The following is a 24,256-nucleotide window of genomic DNA, read 5'->3' as shown; positions in this document are numbered from 1 at the left end:
CATTTTGGAGTTAGTGGTAATGGTTGCACAATCTGTAAATATGCTTTTAAAAATTCTGAAGTATATAGAGGGGTGAATTGTATGACATGTGAATTCTATCTCAATATAACTGTTTGAAAAAAAATCCTTCTAAAGGCTTTTTGGAATAGTTCTTTATACAACAGCAAGCATTTTTAAGAACTGAAATAATTCTTGAATCAAAGTTCTGGCATTCAATAAATACATTCTGGTCTCCTGACATTAACCTCTAGTGTGGTAGAATTCAGCTACAAGAAAACTCCTCTCCACCCATTTTTACTCCTCTGCTTGACCTCAACTAAGCTCCAACATTCAGCCTTGCAAGATGAAGTCTGTGGCAGGTCCCACCTCCTGAAGTAGTAAATAATACAAGTCATCGGTCCCTACCACTTTATAAATAACAAGACTTCAGCTGCACTCTTTATGTAAGAAGCAGCAATAGAATCTATGCTAACATTTAAAAGAGTTGTTCCTGCAGAATTGGCACTACAAATCCATCTCCATCTTAGGCCTAATGTATCTACTGGTTACGCTTGAAGACACACTGTAAACTTACACTTCAACATAAGTGCCTATAATTTCTAATATAAGTAAAAAGTATTAAAGGAAGATCTTTCTGGTACATCCAAAAATTGACCCTCTCGGAAGGGATTCCTATACAAAGCTATCTTCTACCAACTACAGTACAACTAGTCAAATTCATTCATCCCAACAAAATTTACTGAGTACTACCAAACACTGAAATTGCATAAATGAAGCAGACTCCATCATAACAGAATTCACCATTACAGAACAACACAGAATGCTTGTGAACAGGCTATCGGAGTGATACACGGAATGCAGGAGGAAGGACAGTGCTATCAGGAAAGGTTTCAGAGTCAGAAACCTGAATTCTGTAAGATCTGGGAGGGCTGTAAAGTACAATCAGGAGAGCCCTGCTGAGGTGCTCCATGTGACCCCACCTTTCATTCAACACACTAATGTGTACACACATGGACTGCTACTACTACAAGTACTACTACCACCACCATCCCATTAACAAGAGCCAAGGTAGTAAACTACATGCTCCAGATTCCTGTATAATGCATACTTGGTCTCTAAGAGTTAATTTTCAAAGAATGTCAGTAAGAACTTTTGTTTTAATTCCAGGAAAAATCTCATCTACATGAAATAAAATTATCCTTTCCCATATTATTTAACACATTCTACAAAGAAAATGACTCAAGATTTTAAGTTTAGGTTTCTTTTTTAGACTGAGAGACAGACACAGAGATCCCATCTACTGGTTCACTCTCCAAATGCCCCAGCAGCCAGGTGTGGGCCAGGCTAAACCTGACAGCTGGGAACTCCGTCCAGGTCTCCCACATGGGTGGCAGGAATCCAATGCCTATCGCCATCATGCTGCTTCCCCAGGTCATTAGCAGGAATCAGGAGCAGAGCCAGGACTCACACCCAGGCACTGGGACATAGAATGCAGGTGTCCTAACTGAAATCTTAGCCTACATCTAAATTCAAATTCACCTATAATTGCTTGGCAGTCAGGAACAGCATCACGATAACCATAGTGTCCTGGGCCAGAATTCCTGACCTCCACTACTTGACAAGTGCCAAGTAAGTGACTGAAGGAAGGAATGAACCGACGGTGAGCAACAAATGCACCAGGCTCCACTTTCCTGCAGTAACTACTGACGGCATTTGACTACTTCCCTCACCATGGGCCTGGTATGCCTTTTCTGTTTATAATATTTCTTCTCTCTCTTCATCTGCTTGTTTCCTTTCTCTCTATTTGAAACCTGCCTTAGGACTGCCACCTGCTGTCCTCCTTGGCAACCACTTTGCTGAGCAGGCCATGTTGATCATGGTGTTGGCAACTAGGTACTTGAGTTTTCTAATTAAAAAGCGCCACCTAGTGGTAAAAGTTCCCTTTATCCTGAGGGGACTAGAACACTTAAAAGTTAATTAAACTAATGAATTCCAGCTCTTTTTCTCTTGTTGCATCAGTTTGGTCATATGGCAGCATTAGACACAATGAACTCTAGACCTCTGATATGAGTTAAACATTTAACAGTCAACATAGATCATCTTTAGACGTGTATCAACTTTGTCCCTTATCCTAAAGTAGATGAAGTGCATGAATTCAATTGTGACAGAATTAAAGATAAAATTCCATCAAGATCTTTCACTTCAGGAGTGGACATATGGTGCAACCGCTGAGATGCTGCTTGGGACACCTGCATCTATGTAAGTACCTAGGTCCCAGTCCTGGCTCTGCTCTGCAGTACAGGTTCCTACTAATGTGCACTCTGGGAGGCAGGCAGCAGGTGACAGCTCTAAGTGCTTGTGTCGTTGAAACCAATGTGGTAGACCAGATTGAGTTCAAAGCTCCTGGCTTTGGCTTGGCCCAGCCCTAGCTGTCACAGGCACTTGGGAAGTGAAACAGATGTAGAATTCATTCTCATTCTCTCTCCCTCTCTCTCCCTCTCCATCTTTCCCTCTGTTGGTTAAGATGCTGGCCAGTGGCCCATATTAAAGTACCTGGTTTCCATGCCCAGCTATGGCTCCTGACCCCGACTTCCTGCTAGTGTAAACCCTGGGAGGCAGCAGGTGATAGATGACCCATGAGGGAGACCTGGATTGAGTTCCTGGCTCCCAGTTTCGGGTCTGCCCGGCCCTGGTTGTGACCTGCACAGCCCCAGCCATTGTGGGCATCTGGGAACTGAATGAGTGAGTGGATGGGAACTCTCTCCTTGTCTCTCTGACTCCCAAACAAATACATTTTCGAAATAGACAAGTGGAATTACATCAAGCTAAGAGGCTTCTGCACAGCAAAATGAAACACTCAACAAAGAAGCAACTGACAGAATGGGAGAAAAATACTTGCAAGCTATACATCTGATAAAAGATTAATATCCAGGATATGCTAGGAACTCAAGAAACTCAACAAAACAAACAATCCAGTTAACAAATGGGCTAAGGATATGAACAGGCATTTTTCAAAGGAGGAACTACAAATGGCCAATGACATATGAAAAGATGCTCAGGATCACTAGCCATCAGGGAAAAGCAAACAAAAACCACAGGGAAGTTTTACCTCACTCCAGTGAGAATGGTTATCACCCAAAAATCAAAAAATAATAAATGTTGGCAAGACGTGGGGGAAAATGAACTCTAGTAATAGTGCTGATGAGAAAGTAAACTGGTGCAGCCATTGTGGAAGACAGTAGGGAGATACCTCAGAAATCTGTAAATAGACCTATCATATGACCCAGCCATTCCACTCCTGAAAACTCACCCAAAGGAAATGCAATCAGCACATGAAAGAGTTATCTTTTATGTTTATAGCAGCTCAACTCACAATAGCTAAGATATGGAATGCATAAAGGGGGTGCCCAGGAGACACACTCTACCTAAGAGGAATGGACATTAACAGAGAGCAGTGAGGGAAGTCATGGCAGAGGTCCTCATCAGCAGGAGCAGTCACCCTCTTGAAGAGGGAAAAGAAGCACAAGGATGTCTGAGTCAGACCACAAGCAGCCTGCATCCCAGCTCTAACCTGGACCAAGAAAATATAATTCCCAACATTTTATGCTGGTGTAGACTGTTTTAATAACAAAATACACAGGCATTTGCACATGCACTCATTCTACCCTGCAAATAAATGTGCACACACACAAACACACACCACACACACACACGAAAGTTGTAGTTCTTTGTTTTCATTAAAAGGTGCCAAAGGAAAGTCTCACACAGACTAGATGATATGGGGAAAAAATACTTGCTTATACTACAATAAATGGGACTTGTTCAATAAATCAGCTACAATTGGGCACCTGTCGAAAAGAGAGTTCTAGAGGCAAGCACTGGATTGGAAAGAGGGCGCCAGAGAAGTGCATGTGTGACTGTGAAAACGAGATTTCTAGCTCTCCTGTGAGGACTCTGACTTTCCAGGTGTGTGGTGAAGTTTAGGAATTTGTTTGGGTTTTTTAAAATGCTTGTTACAAACTTTTTTTTTTAATATTTATTTATTTTACTTGAAAGTCAGAGTTACACAAAGAGAGCGGTCTTCCATCCACTGGTTCATTCCCCAGATGGCCACAATGCCCAGAGCTATGCCAATCCGAAGCCAGGAGCCAGGAGCTTCTTCCGGGTCTCCCACGTGGGTACAGGGACCCAAAGACTTGGGCCATCTTCTACTGCTTTCCTAGGCCATAGCAGAGAGCTGGATAGGAAGTGGAGCAGCTGGGACTTGAACCGGTGCCCAAGTGAACCGCTACACCACAGCACCAGCCCCTGTTTGTTACAAACTTTCTAAGTGACTCTTACTACAGAAATTTGGGAAACATTGCTCCAGAAAAAACTGACAGAAACTCCTGAGTGGAGCAGACCTGCTCTCCTGTGGGCTCTTGGAGTTCCCCTGCCCTCCCTCTTACTCAACGCTCAACCAAACGGCAATGCTGCATTTCCCCGAAGTTATCACATCCCCATTCGCTTCTTCTCACCACAGGTTTTTCTTGGAATGACCTTCTCTCTTTATTCATTTGGTAAAGGTCATGTATAGCACCCTTACCCCTTCATTCTATTATGATTACTTGTTTATAGCTCACTTGGTTAATCCTCCTCCTGTGGTGCCAGCATCCCATATGGGCACCAGGTTCTAGTCCCAGCTGCTCCTCTTCCAGTCCAGCTCTCTGCTGTGGCCTGGGAAGGCAGTGGAGGATGGCCCAAGTGCTTGGGCCCTTGCATCCACGTGGGAGACCAGGAAGAAGCACCTGGCTCCTGGCTTCGGATCAACACAGCACCGGCCATAGTGGCCATTTGGGGAGTGAACCAATGGAAGGAAGACCTTTCTCTCTGTCTCTCTTCTTCTCACTGTCTAACTCTATCTGTCAAATAAATAAAAAAAATTTTAAAAAAAGATAACTTAAAAAAAATAAATTCAGTTGCTTTTTGTACCTAAAGTTAATACAACGTGTTTTTTTTTTTCCTTGTACTACTCTATGTTTTAACTTAAGGTATAAAAAGTAACTGAATTGCTTACATAGTAATTTATTTTACCCTTTTTAAAAAGATTTATTTTATTTATTTGAAAGGCAGAATGAAAGAGAAAGGGAGACACAGACAGAGATCTTTCATCTGCTGGTTCACTTCCCAAATGGCTTCATTGGTTGGTGCTGGGCAAGGCTGAGGCCAGGAGCCAGGAATGCCATCTGGGACTCCCATGTGGGTGTCAGGGGCCCAAGTACGTGGGCTATCTCCGGTGAATTAGCAGGAAGGTGGGTTGGAAGAAGAGCAGTCAGGACTGGAACGTGCACTTGGATATGGATGCCAGCACTGCAGGCAGCAGCGTCACTTGCTGCACCACAGCATCAGCCCCCGCCCCTCCAAAGGCATTTTTTTTTTTTTGACAGGCAGAGTGGACAGTGAGAGAGAGAGAGAGAGAGAGAGAAAGGTCTTCCTTTTGCCGTTGGTTCACCCTCCAATGGCCGCCGCGGCCAGCGTGCTGCAGCCGGCGTACCGCGCTGATCCAATGGCAGGAGCCAGGTACTTATCCTGGTCTCCCATGGGGTGCAGGGCCCAAGGACCTGGGCCATCCTCCACTGCACTCCCTGGCCACAGCAGAGAGCTGGCCTGGAAGAGGGGCAACCGGGACTGAATCCGACGCCCCGACCGGGACTAGAACCCAGTGTGCCGGCGCCGCAAGGCGGAGGATTAGCCTAGTGAGCCGCGGCGCCGGCCGATCCAAAGGCATTTTAAAACAAGATAGACATTCTTAAAAAGATAGTATCACATATATAACAATTAAAATTCTCAAATGCCCATATAATACAAACTAAATTCTTTTAAGTAAAATAATGGTTTCTACCTACTTGTTCCCAAGGAAATCTGTAAAATGGGAAAATAGCTTTATTTTCTGGAGTGTGGCTGGGACTATCCGAGTTGGCCCCAAGCTCTTGGTCTGCCAGTTCAGTAACAGCTGCTCAAGAAGCTAAACATTAGACTTTATAGGTGGTTGGCAGCAGGAGGGAAAACACTGGGAGCCTTGGCAGAACTGGCATCACCCTCTTGCAGGTAGCCCCTTGACAGCGTGAGCTCCTGTTGGGCAGGGAACCTCCTTGGGAAAGGTGGGACACACCCCTCATCAGACCAGCTTGCTTCCTAGACACACCCTCCCTGCAGCTTCCCTCCTGCTCAGGCCTGCTACTCAGCTGTCACCCTGGACTTGCTCTCGTCATCCCCGGGGATTGTCTGTCTCTCTCCACTGTTATGGTCCTCCTTTCCCTGGACTTCACGGCGCACCGCTCTCATGTCCTATTTCCCATCTGATGCAATAGATACTTTAACAGCTTCCTGAGGAAGGATGCATGGGAGACAGAATTTCTGACAGGAGACATGCTGGAAAGTATTTCTGTTCTATCCTCATAAGTGACTCAGGCTAGACACAGAAGCCTATGTGATCATTTTCCCTCAGAACTTGGAAGGCATTGCCCCTTGCCCACCAGCTTCCAATGTTACTTTGGAAAAGTCTGACACTCTGCTAATTCTGCTTCCTTTGTGACTGGACTGCACTCTCTGGAACTCTGAAACATCCTGGTAATGTGTCCTTTTGGTCTTCCCCATTCCTGGTGCTGAGCACTTCTCTAGAAACACAAATCCTTCCATTCTGGAAAGTGCTCCTATATTGTTTTGTTGACAATCCCTTCCCTCCTATTTTCTTTGGTTTGTCTCTCTGAACATCTAATTAGAAAGGAGTTGGGAAGGGGCAGGTGTTGTGGCATAGCAGGTAAAGCTACCGCCTGTGATCCCCTATGGCTGCTGCTCCATTTCCGATCCAGCTCTCTGCTAATGCCCCTGGGAAAGCAGTGGAAGATGGCCCAAGTCCTTGGGTTCCTGCACCCATGTGGGAGACCTGGAAAAAGCAGCTGGCTCCTAGCTTCCATCTGGTCCAGCCCTGGCTGTTGTGGCCATTTGGGGAGTGACCCAGTAGATAGAAGATTTCTCTCTCTCTCTCTCTCTCTCTCTCTCTCTCTCTCTCTCTGTAAATCTGTCTTTCAAATAAATAAATCTTAGGGAGAAAAAAAGGAGTTGGACATCCTGATGGATCCTCTACTATGTTTTAATATTTCTCTAATATTTTTGCATCTCTTTGACTTTTATTCTCCAGGGGATAGCCTCAATCTTACCTTCCAACCTATTATTTTTAAAACATCTGCCATCAAATTCTGTGAACTCTTTTCCCTGAATATCCCTTTTGCAATCTCTTACTCTTATCGCATGTAGAAATAACATTGTCTGATCTCACAGAGATAAGTATGGCAGGTCCTGTCCTAAGTGATCTCTATCCTCCATATTTGACCATCACAATCAGCCTACTGGCAGGTGTCATGATTCCTGTGTGAGTGCCTAACAGACCTCTCAAACTTAGTGTCTACAGGCCTGAACTCCTGATCCTCCCCCCAAAACACGCTCAGCCCAGAGTCCCCCACCCTTTGTCAATTGACAACAGTTCCATCTACCCAGTTCCAGAAGCCAAAATCCTAGTTTCCTCTTTTTGTTTCACATAACATATCCAAACCATAAGGAAATCCTGTTGGCTGAACTTCCAAAACATATACAAGATTTAATCATTCCTCACCACTTTCACTTTGGTTCAGTCACCATCATCTGTTGCCCAGGTAACCACAAAAGCCGAACAATTCTCCCTAGTTTACTCTTAACCCCAACAGTCTGCTCTCAACTTAGCAACATCAGAGAGAGCCTTTTATTTATTTGAAAAGCAGTATGACACAGAGAGAGTGAGAAACAGAGACAGAGAGATTATCCATCCACTGATTCACTCCCCAAATGGCCACAACAGCCAGAGCTGGACCAGGCTAAAGCCAGTCGCCAGGAACTCCATCCTAGTCTCCCACATTAGAGGCAGGAATCCAAGTGGTTAGACCATCATCTTCTGCCTCCCAGACACATTAGCAGGATGCTGAATCAGAAACAGAGGCAGGAATTGATCCCAGGCACTCCAGTAGGGATGCAGGTGTTTCAAGTGGCAACCAAACACACTGTACCACATCAGCCCTGGGGCAAACCTTTTCAAACTTCATTCAAGTCTGCTGTTGATGATGCCAATCCTAATGACCCTACTTCTGCACCTGCTCTCCTCACTACTCCATATCTCCTTTACACTGCTCTACCTTTTTGCTTCCTGCAGTAATTATTATTGTTTCTTGATATTTATTTATTTGAAAGGCAGAGGACAGAGAGAGAAGGAACAGGAGGAGGAGGAGGAGAGAGAGAGAGAATGTCTTCCATTCACAGGTTCACTCTCCATATGGCTGCAATGGCCAGGGCTCGGCCAAGCAGAAACCAGGAGCCAAGAACTTCCTTCAGGTCTGACACGTCGGGGGCAGGAGCCCAAGAATTTGGGCCGTCTTACACTGCTTTCTTAGCCACTTTGGTAGGGAGCAGAATTGGAAGTGAGGCAACCAGGACATGAAACACAACCCACATGGGATGCTTAACCCACTCTACTACAACATCGGCCCCCAACTATTACTTTTAATACGCACTCTCTATTTATTACCTCTCTTCTCACCCAGGCAAACAGGAATGCAAGCTGTACAAAAGAAGAGACCATCATCATTGTATGTGTCGCCAACAAACAGAAGAGTGACTAATGATAAATCTTCACTAAATGAATGAATGGATAACTACTTTACATGGGGGAGGTGGGGTCTAGAGAAATCATCATCTAAGGTCACACATCCAAAATTGTTAGAACCTGCGCTGGCCTGGCACCAAAGCCCAGACATTTAAGTTGGACTCCTCTTCATCCATGTCTGTGATTAAAATGAGGGAAATCCTCCAAAGACTTCCAAGTTGGGTTTTTGTTTTTCTCATCTGTATTTTAATAATTAAAAAAGACACATATTCCTGTGTGTGAAATCAGATGGAAAGTGTTATGTAAACAGGTGAGGCAGTGGAACACAATGGCATTTAACTCAACACAATCGCCAGCAGCTACCTAGGCAGGAAGAACACTGCCAGAGACACGTCCACCCAAGAATCCCCAGCCCCCTGCTGGGATGTGTACTGCTTCCTCCCACTTGGACTTGGCAGCACATGTCTCCGATGGTACATGGTCTGTGACCTTACCCAGGATCTGCCAAAGACTTACTTTAAACACATGCTATTACACATTTTAACCAGGCTACTGAAAAGTTTTTGGCTATTTCCTCTATTCCTATTCAAAAAGTCTGAATTATACATTCTCTTTAAATAAGAATTAGTGGGGAAAAAAGGTTCAGACTCCAAAAGAAGACATTACTTTTTCCTTTTGTATTGGCATGCTTAGAAAGTAAGGATTTTTACAAGTTGTAACTTCAGACAACACTAACAAAGAGAACCAGCCTTCTGTTGGTACAGTGTGTAATTTGATATCTATCCTATGTATTATGTAAGAAGGACACATTTCGCCCCTGAAGTCAAGAGGAAAGCTGGAAAGCCTTTTATGTGTCTTTGGCAGCAGGTCTGGTGGGCAGGACCACAGCTGCAGGCAAACAGGCCCCAGATGCTTATTTTCCTTCACACTCACTTACCTGATGTCATTTTCCTCCAGCAAAGATGACAGGAGCCAATGAAGCTAGAGGAATCCATTTTGAAAACATGGTGAGCTATTGCCAAAATAGAGGGAAAGCAAGCAGTAGGGAGTCTCTTCCCAAAGAATTCGCTCAGACCCTTTCTCTAAAATGCCACCATCTACTCATTCATTAAGCCAACCCAAGTCTATTCAATACACCTTACTGAGGTATTGCAGTAAACAGTTGCTTCTGCCTGACTGGAATATAATCTGCCTTTCTTCTGGAAACAGACCCCATTTCTTCTGGGATATCCCCAGGCCATGTGTTTGGGGAGGACAGCATCTCCCAAAACAAGGAATGGAGTGCCATGCTGGTCCAACAGGAGCAACAAATTCCCCAGCCACAGCAGATAAAGGATCCAGGCTAGTCTGATCAGTTCAATCCCAAAGACTTGTAAGGAGCTACGAAGAATGAGATACTGTGAACCACATAGGAGTATTTGGTTGTCCTCCCTGTTTCCTGACATATAGCTCTTAAAACCCTTGGACCCTCTAAAATGACAGTGTCTTTCGCATGCAAATGAGATGACTAGTGCCTGGAGAATCCTAGATAGCTTCAGGATGGCGGCTGGTCACCAGAAAGACCAAGGCATGATTAGAGAGTTGGGGCTTTTGGCTTCAGCATCAAACCTCAGGTAGAAGATTAAGCTGATCGTCAATACCCAGTGATGTAATCAATTATGCCTATGTAATACAGCTTCCATGAAAAGCCCAACAGGAGCAGGTTTGGAGAACTTTCAGATAACTGAACAAATGGAGGGTCTATAGGGTGGCAGGGTTGGAGAAGGCATGGAAGCTTCATGCTTCTTCCCACGCTCTTTGCCCTATGCATATCTTTCATCTAGTTGTTCATTTGCATCCTTTAAAACATTAATTGTAATCAGTGGGTAAACACAAATAAAGTATTTTCCTGAATTCTGTGAGACACCCTAGGAAATTAATTTAATTGAAAGAGGGTGATACGGGAACTCCAATTTATTGAAGGTCCATCAGAGCACACAACTGGTCTGAAGCCTGAGCCCTCCACCTGTGTGATCTGATGCTATCTCCAGGCAGACAGTACCAGAACTGAACTGAACTAAAGGACACCAGCTGAGGTCCACTGGGGAACTGCTTGGCCTTTGAGGACAAGGTCCCATACATCTGGTGTGGGAACAGATGACAGAGTGTGTCTGACAGTGGAGAAGACAGTGTAAAGAAAGCACTCTAGATTTCCTCACTTCCTCATGAAGAGACAACACAGGCCTGCAGCTGTTTGCCAAAAGTAGACCTTGAGAATACAAGTAACACTGAAGACAGAAAACAGAAGATTTCATCTTGATGAAATCAATGGAGCCTTCTGGAAGAAATGCCACTTGAAGTTATATAGTTCACAGACAATTCACAGACACATACACATCCCGCATACACATACCAGCATGTAGATTTATTCTAATATAAGTCCTTCACCAATAATTCTAAATAAGGCATTCAACACACTTACTATTATTATGGGAAACACTGCAAACAGCACTTGGTTTCTGGAAGCCAACAGTTTAGGAATGAGACAAAGACCAATTTACTAGTTCTTTTGTCCAAGGTTCTGGAAGAGTCCAGGGTGATGGTAGAAGCAGAGTAGATAGGACATTTCTAGAACTATCTCTATTACATCTACTAACAGACATTCAGTTTTAGATTATCCAAGTGCACACTGAAATCTGGCATCATTAAAAACAGCATCCTTTTTTTACCAAGCAGTGGTTCCAATGATCCCAAAGACTTATCCATTCTTATTTGTTTCCATTCTCTGCCCATCAACTTCATTTTTTTCTACCATTTTTTTAGAAACCACACCCTACTCAACACTAAGATGGAAGTTATTCTACCAGTCTTCCCATATCAAATTTAAGTCATCACTAACTAACATGATCAAACAATTCCCAGTTGCCCCCCTGTATCTATTGGAACTGCATCTTCAGGTTCAATCAACCACGTATCAAAAATATGCCAAAAAAAAACAAAAAACAAACAAACAAAAAAAAAACAACCACATCTGCACTGAACTTGTATGGACATCTTTCCTGTCCTTACTTCTACACAATACAACATGACTACTTATAGAGCATTTACACTGTATTAGGTAAAGTAATCCAGAGATGATTTAAAGTACACAGAAGGATATGTGTATGTTACATGCAAACACTATGCCATTTTATATAATGGACTTGAGTGTCCATGGATTTTGGTATCCACTGGGGCAACTGCAATCATCCCCTGTAGATCCCAAGGGACAGCTATATACTTTAGCCCTGTCATCTTCCTTAACAAAGAAATACTAGGCATATTTGCACTAAGATCAGAAGTAAGGCAAGGGGGCCGACACTGTGGCATAGTGGGTAAAGCCGCTGCCTGCAGTGCCGGCATCCCATATGGGCACCAGTTCAAGTCCCAGCTGCTCCACCTCCGATCCACTCTGCTTTGGCCTGGGAAAGCAGTGGAAGATGGCCCAAGTGCTTGGGCTCCTGCACCTGCATGAGAGACCTGGAAGAAGCTCCTGGCTCCCGGCTCCAGACAGGCATAGCTCTGGCCGATACGGCTATCTGGGGAGTGAACTAGCGGTGGAAGACCTCCCTCTCCATCTCTCTCTCTCTCTCCTTCCCTCCCTCCCTCTCTCTCTCTCTCTCTCTCTCTGCCTCTGCTTCTCTGTATAACTCTGCCTTTCAAATAAGTAAATAAATCTTTAAAAAAAAGTAAGCAAGAATGTCCACTGTCTCCACTACTAGTCAACACTGAACTGAAGGTATCAGCCAGTGAAATAGGCAAGAGGCTTAAAAAAAATAAAGAAGTAAAATTTCTCCTATTTTCAGATGATAGAATAGAGGACCTGAAGAATCCTAGAGAATCAGTGATAAAATTAAAATAATAAAATATTTCAATAGAGTTGCAATATCTAAAATTAAAATACACAAAACAATAGTCTTTTGTATACAGACACACTAAAAAATTAAAGGATTTAGTGATAGAGAAATACCTACTCACTAAAACAACAAATAAGAAAAAGGAATAAATTAACAAGAAATTAACAAGAAAGTTATCTAAGGAAAACTTTAAGATACTCTGAAAAGATACAAAGTAGACTTGAACAAAAGAAAAGATTCCTTGTTCTCAGATAGGATAACAACATAAAGTTGCCAGTTTTGGGGGCTAGAGTTGAGGCCCAGCAGGTTAAGCTGTCACCTATTACACTGGCATCCCATGTGGGCACCAGATGGAGACCCAGCTGTTCTACATCCAATCCAGCTCCCTGCTAATGTACCTAGGAAAGCAGCAGAGGATGGTTCAAGTGTGTGGGCCCTTGTCACCACATAGGAGACCCAAATGGAGTTCCAAGCTCCTGGCTTTGATCTGGCCCAGCCTCAGCTCTTGCAGCCATTTGGGGAATGAACCAGCAGATGAAAGATCTCTCTCTCTCTCTCTCTCTCTCTCTCTCTCTCACCCTGTCTCTGTCTCTTCTTCTCTCTCTGTAATTCTACCTTTCAAATAAATTTTTTAAAAATAAATGAAGTTGTCAGTTCTTTTTCAATAAACCTATACATTTAATGCAATCCTAATAAATATCAATAACCATTTTGAGGAGCTATAAAACCATATAATTCACCTGAAAAAAATAAAAATTCACAAATAGCTAGAAAACACTAAAGGGGAAAAGCTATGAGAAGGAACTGGGGAGAAATATTGCTCTTTAGTTGCATCCTTAGGTAAACAGGCAGACCTATCTAGATAAACAGTCACTATATGTATTTAGGTATGGACAAGGACACTCATCCCTTGATAATTATTGCCTAAATCAATATTTTCGGGGCTGCAAAGAGGTCTTTTATTCCTTTCAAATTCTTAGCTGGAATTCTTCTGTAAAGGATCACTACCTGATTTCTCTGAAATACAGTGAATACAGAAGATAGAACAAATGCTTAATTCTTTCCCTCAAATTGCCAATTTTCAGGCTAAAGAATTCCTTCAAGGGTTTCCAATGACATGCTGTTTATTTTTTCTTTTATCATTACAATATATATTTTTATGTGTTAAATCTGTTTTAATCAATGTGTCCCCCCCTTTTTTTTAAGACAGAGTTTTTTTCATCTTTGGCCAGTAGGAGGCATTCGCACCCTTTAAAGTTCACTTTGGGATACAATGAATGTGAGGAGTCTAAGGGATGGATAAACTAAGAAGATACACCTTGGATAAGTTCTGAAATTGGAAAGTGATTTTTTAGAAGATTTTTATTCACTTATTTGAGGCAGAGTTACAGACAGAGAGAGGGAGAGACAGAGAGAAAGTTCTTCCTTCTGCTGGTGCACTCCTCAAATGGCCACAACAGCCAGAGCTGGGCCAATCTGAAGCCAGGAGCCAGGGGCTTCTCCCAGGTCTCCCATACAGGTGCAGGGGCCCAAGCACTTGGGCCATCTTCCACTGTTTTCCCAGTCCAGAAGCAGAGAGCTGGATTCAAAGAAGATCAGGATACGAACCGGTGCCCATATGGGATGCCAGCGCCACAGGCGGAGGCTCAGCCTACTACGCCACAGTGCCCACCCCTGGATAGAGATTTTTTTTAGAATTACAGAAATGTAATTCTTTTCCCTAAGATACCCTAACCATCTGGGAGGGATGCCAGAACGATGTTTTAGTATAAACAAAGATTTTAAAATATATTCACCAAATATTTGCCTCATCTGTCCTGTTGTTTTTCATGTGTTTTTCTTCTAATTATGATGGATAGGATGCACCAGTCTATGAAACAAGGTCCCTACCTTCAATGAGATTTGTAGGAGAGACACAGTAGCTGGCCCTAACATGTCAGGTGACAAAACAAACATATGACAGAATAAAATCAGTGTTTGAGAAATAAGGATTACTTCCAGCCAGAGTAATTTAGTATGTGAGTCGGATGCAAAAGGTGATTTTGAGAACTAAGAAGGGAAGTGTGCCAGGTTACCTGGAGGAAAGGGGCAGTGGGTGTGACGGGCAGAGCACATCAAGGACATATTAGGAATGCTAATGAAAATGTAAGGTTATTTGGGAGAAAGGTAAATAGAGGAGACTTTTTGTAAGGATGGCACTATCTAAAAGAACTTTCTACAACGTGAACTTGTTCTGTATCTCAGCTAACACAGTAGCCATTATTCACAGGTGGCTATTGAATACTTGAAATGTAGCCACTGAGATGAAAGAATGAATTTTTCATTTTATTTAAACTTATTTAAGTTGAAATGAATAGTTACCTGTGCCTAGTGGTTACCATACTAGACAACACAGTATTGGAATAAAAACTCAATGAGATCAGGCATTTTTGTCTGTTAAATGAATACACAAATGAATAATTAAGTCTATAGTGAATATTCCAAAGAGTGTATCTTAGAGAAATTAAGAGACAAGTTGGCAAAATATATCGGGGCCAGATTATGGTTGGCTTTGAATACAAACTTAGAGGTTGAACTTCAATTGATAGGCAATAATATTAATAAGAGAAGCATAAGAATTGTTTTAAGACAAGTAACCTAGCAGCAGTGAGCAAAATATACCGAAAGGACAAAATCTGGAAGAACAAAGAGATGGGAAGCTAATTACAACAGTCGAGGTTAGAAACATCCAAACTTTTTGGTACCAAGACTTTAATTTTCTAGGGCTTCCATAATAAAGCACCACAAACTGGGAGATTTAAAAATAAAAGAAATTTAACTGCTCACAGCCTGGATGCTGGAAGTCTGAAATCAAAACATTGGCAGCACCAAACTTCCTAGAAAGAGTTTAGGGAAGAATCCTTCCTTGTCTATCCCCAACTCGTGGCGGCCCCTGGGATTCTCAGATCGTGGCTGCTTCACTCCAGTCTTGTCTGTCTCCACATGGCATCCTTCCTATATGTCTCCTCTGGGTCTCTATAAACCTTTCCCTTTTTCTTGAGGCCAGCAGTCATTAGATTTAGGGCCAACCCTAAAACAGAACATCCTTATTTTTAACTCAAGTACATCTGCCAAGACCTCTCCAAATGAGGTCACATTCATACGTACCACTGGGTTAAGACTTGAACACATCTTTTGTAGGGATATTCAATCCACTACAGATCCTTTTATACTTTTAAAAATCACTGAAGTTCCCAAAGAGTTTTTGCATATGTGGGTTACATCTTGATAATTACCATATTAGAAATTAAAACTAAGTGCTTAAATACTAACTGAAGTATTTTTAAATAACAAGTAATAAACTCATTGTACATTGGCTTAACACATTTATGGGGGGCAAAGCTGTATTTTCAAAAAATAGTGAAAATAAGCAGGTGCCACGGCTCAATAAGCTAATCCTCCGCCTGCGGTGCCAGCACCCCAGGTTCTAGTCCAGGTTGGAGTGCCGGATTCTGTCCCAGTTGCTCCTCTTCCAGTCCAGCTCTCTGCTGTGGCCCAGGAAGGCAGTGGAGGATGGCCCAAGTGCTTGGGCCCTGCACCTGCATGGGAGACCATGAGGAAGCACCTGGCTCCTGGCTTCGGATCAGTGCAGCGCGCCGGCTGTAGTGGTCACTTGGGGGGTGAACCAATGGAAAAAAAGGAAGACCTTTCTCTCTGTCTCTCTCTCTCACCGTCTAACTCTGCCTGTCAAAAAATAATAAATAAATAAATAAATAAATAAATAAATAAAAACAGTGTAAAGAGTGGCATTGTTTTAAGTATCTATATAATAATGTAAGAGCAATATTCTCCCATCCATAACTTCCTGCGATCTGTTGCAATGTATTGCTCTGAAGTATCTAATTTGGCATCAAACAGATACAGCTGGGGGAAAAGTGTTTCAGTGGCTTTTTCAAATAACTGTAGTTACTCTTCTTATGAAAGTACACCAGCACTCAACGAATACTCATTTTAAAGGGTAACTGAAATATGATTGTAAAGCTGTATCAGTGAACTTTCCATGCTCTGCAACATTAAAATCCATTATTCTACCATGCACTTTGAATGGATCTTTACCCATGCATTATTTTGTACTATGATATATTAATCACATGGAAAATGTTGGTTATACAGATCTTCCCAATCGTATCACCTTTCAAATAGCACCAATTGCATTAGAAAACTCTCAAGTGTTAGGAAGTTTTCCAGATTTTTATTGAAAACTTAAACTTCATCACTGGCAATGATAAAATTCTTTTTGTTCATTTTTGAGAAATTTCTGCCAAATATAAAAGTCTGAATAGCCAGAGTTAACCACAGTTTGTCTACCAGTCTTTTTTTTAATAGTGTCCCATTAAAAAAAATGAGTTTAGTTCACAACTCAACTGCAAAAGTACCACTCCTTGAGCAATCACGGATCTGCAGAAGGCACAACTGCCTTTGCAGTACTTTCCACACTGCCACATAGAGAATATTCCAAAGCATGGAGGCGGTGCTGTGGCACAGCCAGGTAAGCCTGCACTCGAGATGCATGCAGCCCATAATGAGGTGACAGGTTTACCCGGGATGCCTGCATCCCATACTGGAGTGCCTCAGTTCAAGTCCTAGCTACTCTGTGCTTCCTATCCAGCTTGGGAGGCAGCAGACAATGGCCCATGTTCTTCGGTCCCTGACATGCACATGGGTGACCTTGATGGAGTCCCAAACTCCTAGATTAGGCCTAGCCCCAGCTACTGAAAGCTTTTGGGAGTGAACCAATAGATGGAAGATCTCTCTCTCTCTCTCTCTTACTCTTTAAAATAAATAATTATTTTAAAAAAGCAATGAAAATAGAAAGTATATACTCCATGTGAAGATTTAATGAAATTAATCATTTTAACTGACTCTTTAAGGACATACTTAAACAAAACTGGATTTTTTCCCCCACAAATGTGTGGCAATGAAGGAAGCACTGATTAATTGGGTACCACTGCCTGAAGTTAAGCTAAGGTACTGCAAGCCTTCACTATTACTATTTTCTTCTCCATCAAGGCAAAATTCAATGTAATGAAAGGGAAAATGACATCTTAATATAACTTTAAAATAGTCTGATTGTGCAGCTTCCTGGTAGAGCCCCAGAGACATTCCAGTAATCTCCAGATCCCATTTTGAAGATCACTGCCCTGGAGAAGTGGCTTTCCCCTTTTTTTTTTTTTTAAGACTTATTTATTTACTTGAAAGTCAGAGTTACACAGAGAGAGAAGGAGAGGCAGAGAGAGAGGGAGAGAGAAAGGTCTTGCATCCACTGGTTCACTCCCCAACTGGCCACATCAGCTGGAGCTGCGCCAATCCGAAGCCAGGAGCCAGGAGCTTCTTCCTGGTCTCCCACGCAGGTGCAGGGGCCCAAGGAGTTGGGCCATCTTCCACTGCTTTCCCAGGTCACAGCAGAGAACTGGATAGGAAGTGGAGCAGCGCTGGGACTTGAACCGGCGCCCATATTGGATGCCAGCACTGAAGGTAGCGGCCTTACCCATTATGCCACAGTGCTGGCCCCTGTTTTCTACTTCCATGTGCATTCAAATCATCTGAGTCAAACGAATGAACCAAAACCTCTTGGTGCTTTCACAAAGCATCCTTAGTGACTCTCAGGTCCACTGAAGGTTGGTAACCACTGGCCTGGAAGGTAGAGTGCTAATTAAAATTCATGATCACAGTAGGAATGGAAGTAGATAGGTAGCAAGAAACTCTACTAAGTAAGGACTAAAAGGCTTTACAGATTGATTAAATGTGAAAATATGAAAAAAAAAGTCAAATCACTCTTGATTACTGAAAACTGGTGATACATCAGACAAATAAGAAAAATCTATTAAGAAATCAGAGATGGAAAGAAAGAATATTAATTTGTTTGTCCTGATCCCCTTTTCAGAACTCATCCCTTCTTCTATGCTTTCACTGTCTGTATCTCTATTTTTAAATCTTACTTCAATCCACAGGATATTACAATGAACCGTTTACTCTTTAGTCTTCCACTCAGTGAAACTTAAACTCCTTGAGGGGCTAAATGACAGAACCACTCCTGGGTTCTTACATGTTATTCATATCTCCAGCCTTAATTTTATTATGTCTAAAATGGGAACTCAAGAGAAACTGTCATAGTACCTAGTGTAATCCCTCACACATGGTAAAAACTCAAAGGATAACAAGAATAAAAACAGCATAGTTTCACTTTCTGATCTGAAGCCAGGAGCCAGGAGCTTCTTCCGAGTCTCCCATGCGGGTGCAGGGGTCCAAGGACTTGGGCCATCTTCTACTGCTTTCCCAGGCCATAGCAGAGAGCTGGATCAGAAGTGGAGCAGCCGGGACTCGAACCAGCGCCCATATGGGATGCTGGCGCTGCAGGCCAGGGAGTTAACCCACTGCACCACAACACCGGCCCCCATAGTTTCACTTTCTTTAAAGTCCTGCTGTTAGAGCTAAGATCTTTCTAAATGAACAGAGATCTTTGGTAATTCTCACTGTACAGCAACCTGAGTTACAGTTCATTCTCAATTAATTAAAGAATAACCCAGCTTGTGATTTGAGTCAACCAATTTATTCCATCACAGACTCAATAAAGCCTCTAGAAATGGTCAAGCAAGAACTATAATTATTTTTTAAGGCATAGTTGGATGTTGGGGGAGAGAGAGAGAGAGATAAGTCGAGATCTTCTATCCACTGGTTCCCTACCCAATTGGTCACAACACCCAGAGCTGGGCCAGACCAAACCCAGGAGCCAAGAGTTTCATCCAGGTCTCCTACGTGGGTGCAGAGGCCCAAGCACTTGAGCCATCTTCTACCGCATTCCCAGGTGCATTAGCAGTGAGCTGAATAGGCAGTGGAGCAGCCAGGAATCGAACCAATGCCCAAATGAGATCCTGGTGCTGCATGCAGCAGCTTAATCCATTACTCGACAGTGCCAGCCCCAAGTTTTTAAGTATGTTATGCTTTTTTAGAATGAGGCATCTTGGGAGTTTCACTCCCAAGTAAAAAAGTTCTCAAAGTTCTGAGGTTGCTGGCATACTGAATTTATTCATGTGATTTTTAGACTTCATACACACAGATACAACTAGAGAACGAAATTCTTTTCTCTATGCACGTCGCAGAAACACACATCTGGTCTATAAGTTTGCAAAAGTCAGTCCCCAGAGGTTACTGGTTCTGGAAGAGAGGTGCAATGTAAAACTCTAACTGGCTGAAATAGGAATACAGCCGAGGAAAGAGCAGGAAGACTGGATCCTAAGGGAGGTAAAATGCACTCTCAGATCTGGCTTTCAACCAGCACTGCTAAACCCACATCTCCTGACTGGCCAAAAATAACAGGGTTTTTTTGAACTCAAATAGTAAGGACTATAGATTTAGTTTTCATCTAAAAATAAGTATAAAAGCAACCCCAAAAAACTTATTTATCAGTCAAAGTAGGATAATTTTTTAAACTCTGTATGATGATCCAATAAATAGTGTCTCTTTACAAACAGTAATGGTATCTCCTCCATTATTTCTCTGTGGAATACATAACAGTGTTGTACCTTCTCAGGTGGGTATAGGAAGGAATCCTAAAATGTCATATCAGGATACTTCAAGTTGCAAGTAAATCAAAATCCAATTCAGAGTGGCTTAAAATAACACCCTTCAAACTCTTGATGCATTCGAATCCTATGGTATCTGTTCAAATGAAGATTCTGATTCAGTAGGACCAGGGCAGGGCCTGAAACTGCTCATTTCCGATAAGCTCCCCACTGGTGCTGACACCAGCAGTCCCTAGACCACACTTCCTCACCAAGGACAAAACCCACAAGGAAATATTTAGATGAATATATCTGGAATTGCACAGATAAGACTGTTTAATAATTTCATCAAGGATCCATAGTGTTTCTCTCTCTTTGCTCTACCTTCCAAAACGGGAGCTTTATCCTAAGGTTGGTTCCGTCTTCTTGGCTACCATGTTGCTGATAATAGTAAACAGGGTTATTGGTTATGTCACACAAAAGACACACAGTGACTTTCCATAAATCTCTTCAAGAACAAGGGAGAACATTCCCAGATGCTTACAAGCCTTTTCCTTGCATCCCATTTGCCACAATTAGATCATATTTTTAAAGCCCTGAACCACTGATTGGCTAGGGAGATGGGATAACCCTTAAAGTAATCATGCCCACCTCTGGACTGAGAGTCGGATCAGCTTTCTTAAAGCACACTGAAGAATTCTGGGGGAAAAAAAAAGAGTCCATCAGGAAGGAAGGAAGGGAAATAGATGCTCTGTAGGCTGTGAACAACATCTCCTTCCCTCTTCCCAACAATGCTGTCATTTAGTTCTGAATACACTGCATCACTTGTTTCTACTTTTGAAAATCCCATTGTATTGAGACATCTTTAAAATCTTTACTGTTTTCTATAAGTTGGCTTTTCAAGTTCCTTCATCTATTAGAATTCATAGAGGACAACTAAAGAAAAACTTTGAAATACTTTGCCAATATAATATTTCAGAAAAGTTTATTGCTTTAGAATGTATAAAATTGTAGCATAAGAATAACAACAGCATCAAGTAGCCCAGAAGTAAAGTAAGAAATAAATTCATATTGTGAGATATATAAGTGAATGGGTGAAGAAATGTGGGATTCGGTTTTAAATCTATTGATCTTTTCATGGAAGCAAAATTTCTTCCTAGTATAAGTGGGTTTTTTTGTTGTTTTTTATTTATTTTTTATTTTTTGACAGGCAGAATTAGTGAGAGAGAGAGAGAGACAGAGAGAGAGACAGAGAGACAGAGAGACAGAGAGAAAGGTCTTCCTTCCATTGGTTCACCCCCAAAATGGCCGCCACGGCTGGCACGCAGCACCCATCCGAAGCCAGGAGCCAGGTGCTTCCTCCTGGTCTCCCATGCGGGTGCAGGGCCCAAGCACTTGGGCCATCCTCCACTGCCTTCCTGGGCCACAGCAGAGAGCTGGACTGGAAGAGGAACAACCGGGACAGAATCCGGCGCCCTGACCAGGACTAGAACTTGGGGTGCCAGCGCCGCAGGCGGAAGATAGCCTAGTGAGCCACGGCGCCGGCCCCTAGGGTAAGTTTTAAGGTATGGAAATTATATTTCAATAAAGTCATATTTAGTAGGTTAAGTATCTGCCTGTGGTGCTGACATCACATATGACCACCAGTTTGTGTTCTGGCTGCTCCTCTTCCAATCCAGCTCTCTGCTATGGCCTGAGAAAGCAGTAGAAGATGGCCCAAGTGCTTGGGCCCCTGCACCCGTGTGGGAGACCCAGAAGAAGCTCCTGGCTCCTGGCTTTGGATCGGCCCAGCATTTGGGGAATGAACCAGTGGATGGAAGACCTCTCTCTGTCTCTCCCTCTATAACTGCCTCTCAAGTAAATAAATAAATCTTTTTAAAAAATTACTTTCATGGGATCCAACATTGTGTCATAGTGGATAACCCTGCTGCCTGCAACAATGGTATTCCGTATGGGCACCAGTTTGAGTCCTGGCTGCTCCACTTCTGATCCAGCTCCTGGCTAATGTGCCTGGGAAAGCAGCAGAGGAAATCCAAGAGCTTGGGCCCCTGCACTCACATGGGAGACCCAGAAGAAGCTCCTGGCTCCTGGTTTCAGCCTGGCCTGGCCCTAGCCATTGTGGCCATTTAGGAAGTGAACAAGCATATGGAAGACCTCTCTCTCTTTGACCTCCTCCCCCCCCATCACCCAGCCTTTCAAATAAGCAAAATAATAAAAATAAAATCTTTTCATTTGATAACAGGGAATAAGATATAGAGAGAAATGTCTAAAAGGCATATGATAACATATGTCACAAATGCCAAACACCAACTATTTAGCTTAAACAAAAATCACAGCTATATAAACTGTATCAGAGACCCCTATAAGAAACACCAAAACTAACGTTGCTTAGGAAATGTAATGTTTTCGGTAAACAAAAAGCAAAGGTTGCAGTCAACTCTGTGGGCTCGAAGCTTGCACAACAGATGCCTCTTAAAAGTCGTGGTAAATGTCTCAGTTATAAATCATGAACAGATGAAATATTTTTAGGAGTATGAGTAATTTACATATTGGGTTCACTATTTCATAAGGATTTTATCTTTTACTCAGCACTAACGTTGTGAAGGAAAAGTTCTTATTTCAAAATCAGAGTGGTACATGACAAATTATTATACAAGGCTATCATCAGATGATCTGGAAACATAAAGTTCTAAACACTTTTAATTTTATTTTTATTTGAAAGGCACAGCACTCCCAAAATTCCCACAACACCCAATGCTGAAACAGGTAAAGCCAACAGCTTGGAACTCAATCTGGGTCTCCCATATGAGAGGCAGGAACTCAACTCATGTAGGCAGGAAGGCAGCTAGCAACAAGGAGCTGAAGTCACCAGCCCCTCCCTGCACCCTCATCCCCTCTAACCAAATCCCCACCTTGCATTGTGAAAGAAAACAAACCAGTTTCCTCAGAAACACCACTGAGAACCAGTGCTAGCCAAAAATAACCAAAATGGCTGCCAGGTATATCCCCAAAATGACCTTTTACTAATTATAATGTCATTACAATAAAATTACTATGGTTGACACTCAGGCTCCCATCATGTACCTGATTCCATGAGACTTCTGAGATTTCCAAAAAGGGGCAAGGAAATGGGTAGTACTCAAACTCCACTCCCACATTCTACCGTTTTTGGATATTCAATCAAGCCCTATCCCAGACACCACCCCTTATTCCTCCAGATCATACAAAGGGAAGACCCTGAACCTTGTTGAGTGTAGCTCATCTTCAAGTGTGCCCACATTCCCTTGGGTGTGCACTTCACTCGCAAGCAAATAAACTTTGCTCCTCTGCTGACTTTTGCCTACATCTCATCCACAAATTCTTTCTTGAGCCAAAGACAAGAATGCAGACCCAGCCACCCCACAACACGTGTGCTGCCTCCCATGGTACACATTAGCAGAAAGCTGAACTGGGAGTAAAACCAGGACTTCAGCCCAGGCACTCTGACTTAGGGTGTCCCAAGTGTCTCTTAACCACTACATCAGACACCTGCCCCTCCTTGTTTCTAAATAACCACACTGGTTTATCACTACCTGATAATCTTACTCTTAGTGGTGAGGGAAACTCATTGTAGCTCCCCCAAAGGACATTAGTCTCCAACTCCTGATCACTCATGATTTTTTTTCTGGGTCACTATCTGTTTCTTTCAATAATAACAATAATAATACATAGAAACTAGATGTTATTGCAACTGAGTTTTAAAACACCAGTCAAGAAAAAAAAAAAAACAGGGCCACTGCTGTAGCACAGTGGGTTAAGCCTCCACCTGCAGTGCTGGCATCCCATATGGGCTCCTATTGGAGTCTCAGCTGCTCTGCTTCTGACCCAGCTCCCTGCTAATGTACCTGGGGAGAGCAGAGGAAAATGGCCCGAGCATTTACACCCCTGCACATACAAAGGAGACCCAGAGGAATCTCCTGGCTCCTAGCTTCAGTCTGGCCCAGCCCTGGCCATTGGAAGCCATTTGGGAAATGAACCAGCATCACACAGAAGGTTTCTCTCTCTCTCTCTCTCTCTCTCTCTCTCTCTCTCTATTTATCTCTGCCTTTCAAATAAATAAATTAATCTTTTTTAAAAATCCAACAGTTTTATTGTAGTTTAACAAGAACTGGGTTAAGTACATTATCAAA

The 24,256-nt window shown here is 42.7% G+C and overlaps 1 protein-coding gene and 1 long non-coding RNA gene across 17 annotated transcripts in view; one reads left to right on the top strand and one right to left on the bottom strand.

Moving 5' to 3' along the window:
• Positions 1-24,256, bottom strand: part of RAD51B (RAD51 paralog B) — a 682,004-nt gene that overhangs the window by 582,512 nt on the left and 75,236 nt on the right. The window lies entirely within an intron of this gene.
• Positions 2,137-8,882, top strand: LOC138847197 (uncharacterized). The gene is made up of 2 exons (XR_011384872.1): positions 2,137-2,259; positions 8,610-8,882. It is a non-coding gene; the product is annotated as an uncharacterized lncRNA (long non-coding RNA).

This window comes from Oryctolagus cuniculus, chromosome 20 (assembly GCF_964237555.1).
Source record: "Oryctolagus cuniculus chromosome 20, mOryCun1.1, whole genome shotgun sequence".
Taxonomy (NCBI): Eukaryota; Metazoa; Chordata; class Mammalia; order Lagomorpha; family Leporidae; genus Oryctolagus; species Oryctolagus cuniculus.
Note: the sequence above shows the minus strand (reverse complement) of the source record. Positions and strands in the feature narration are given on the sequence as shown.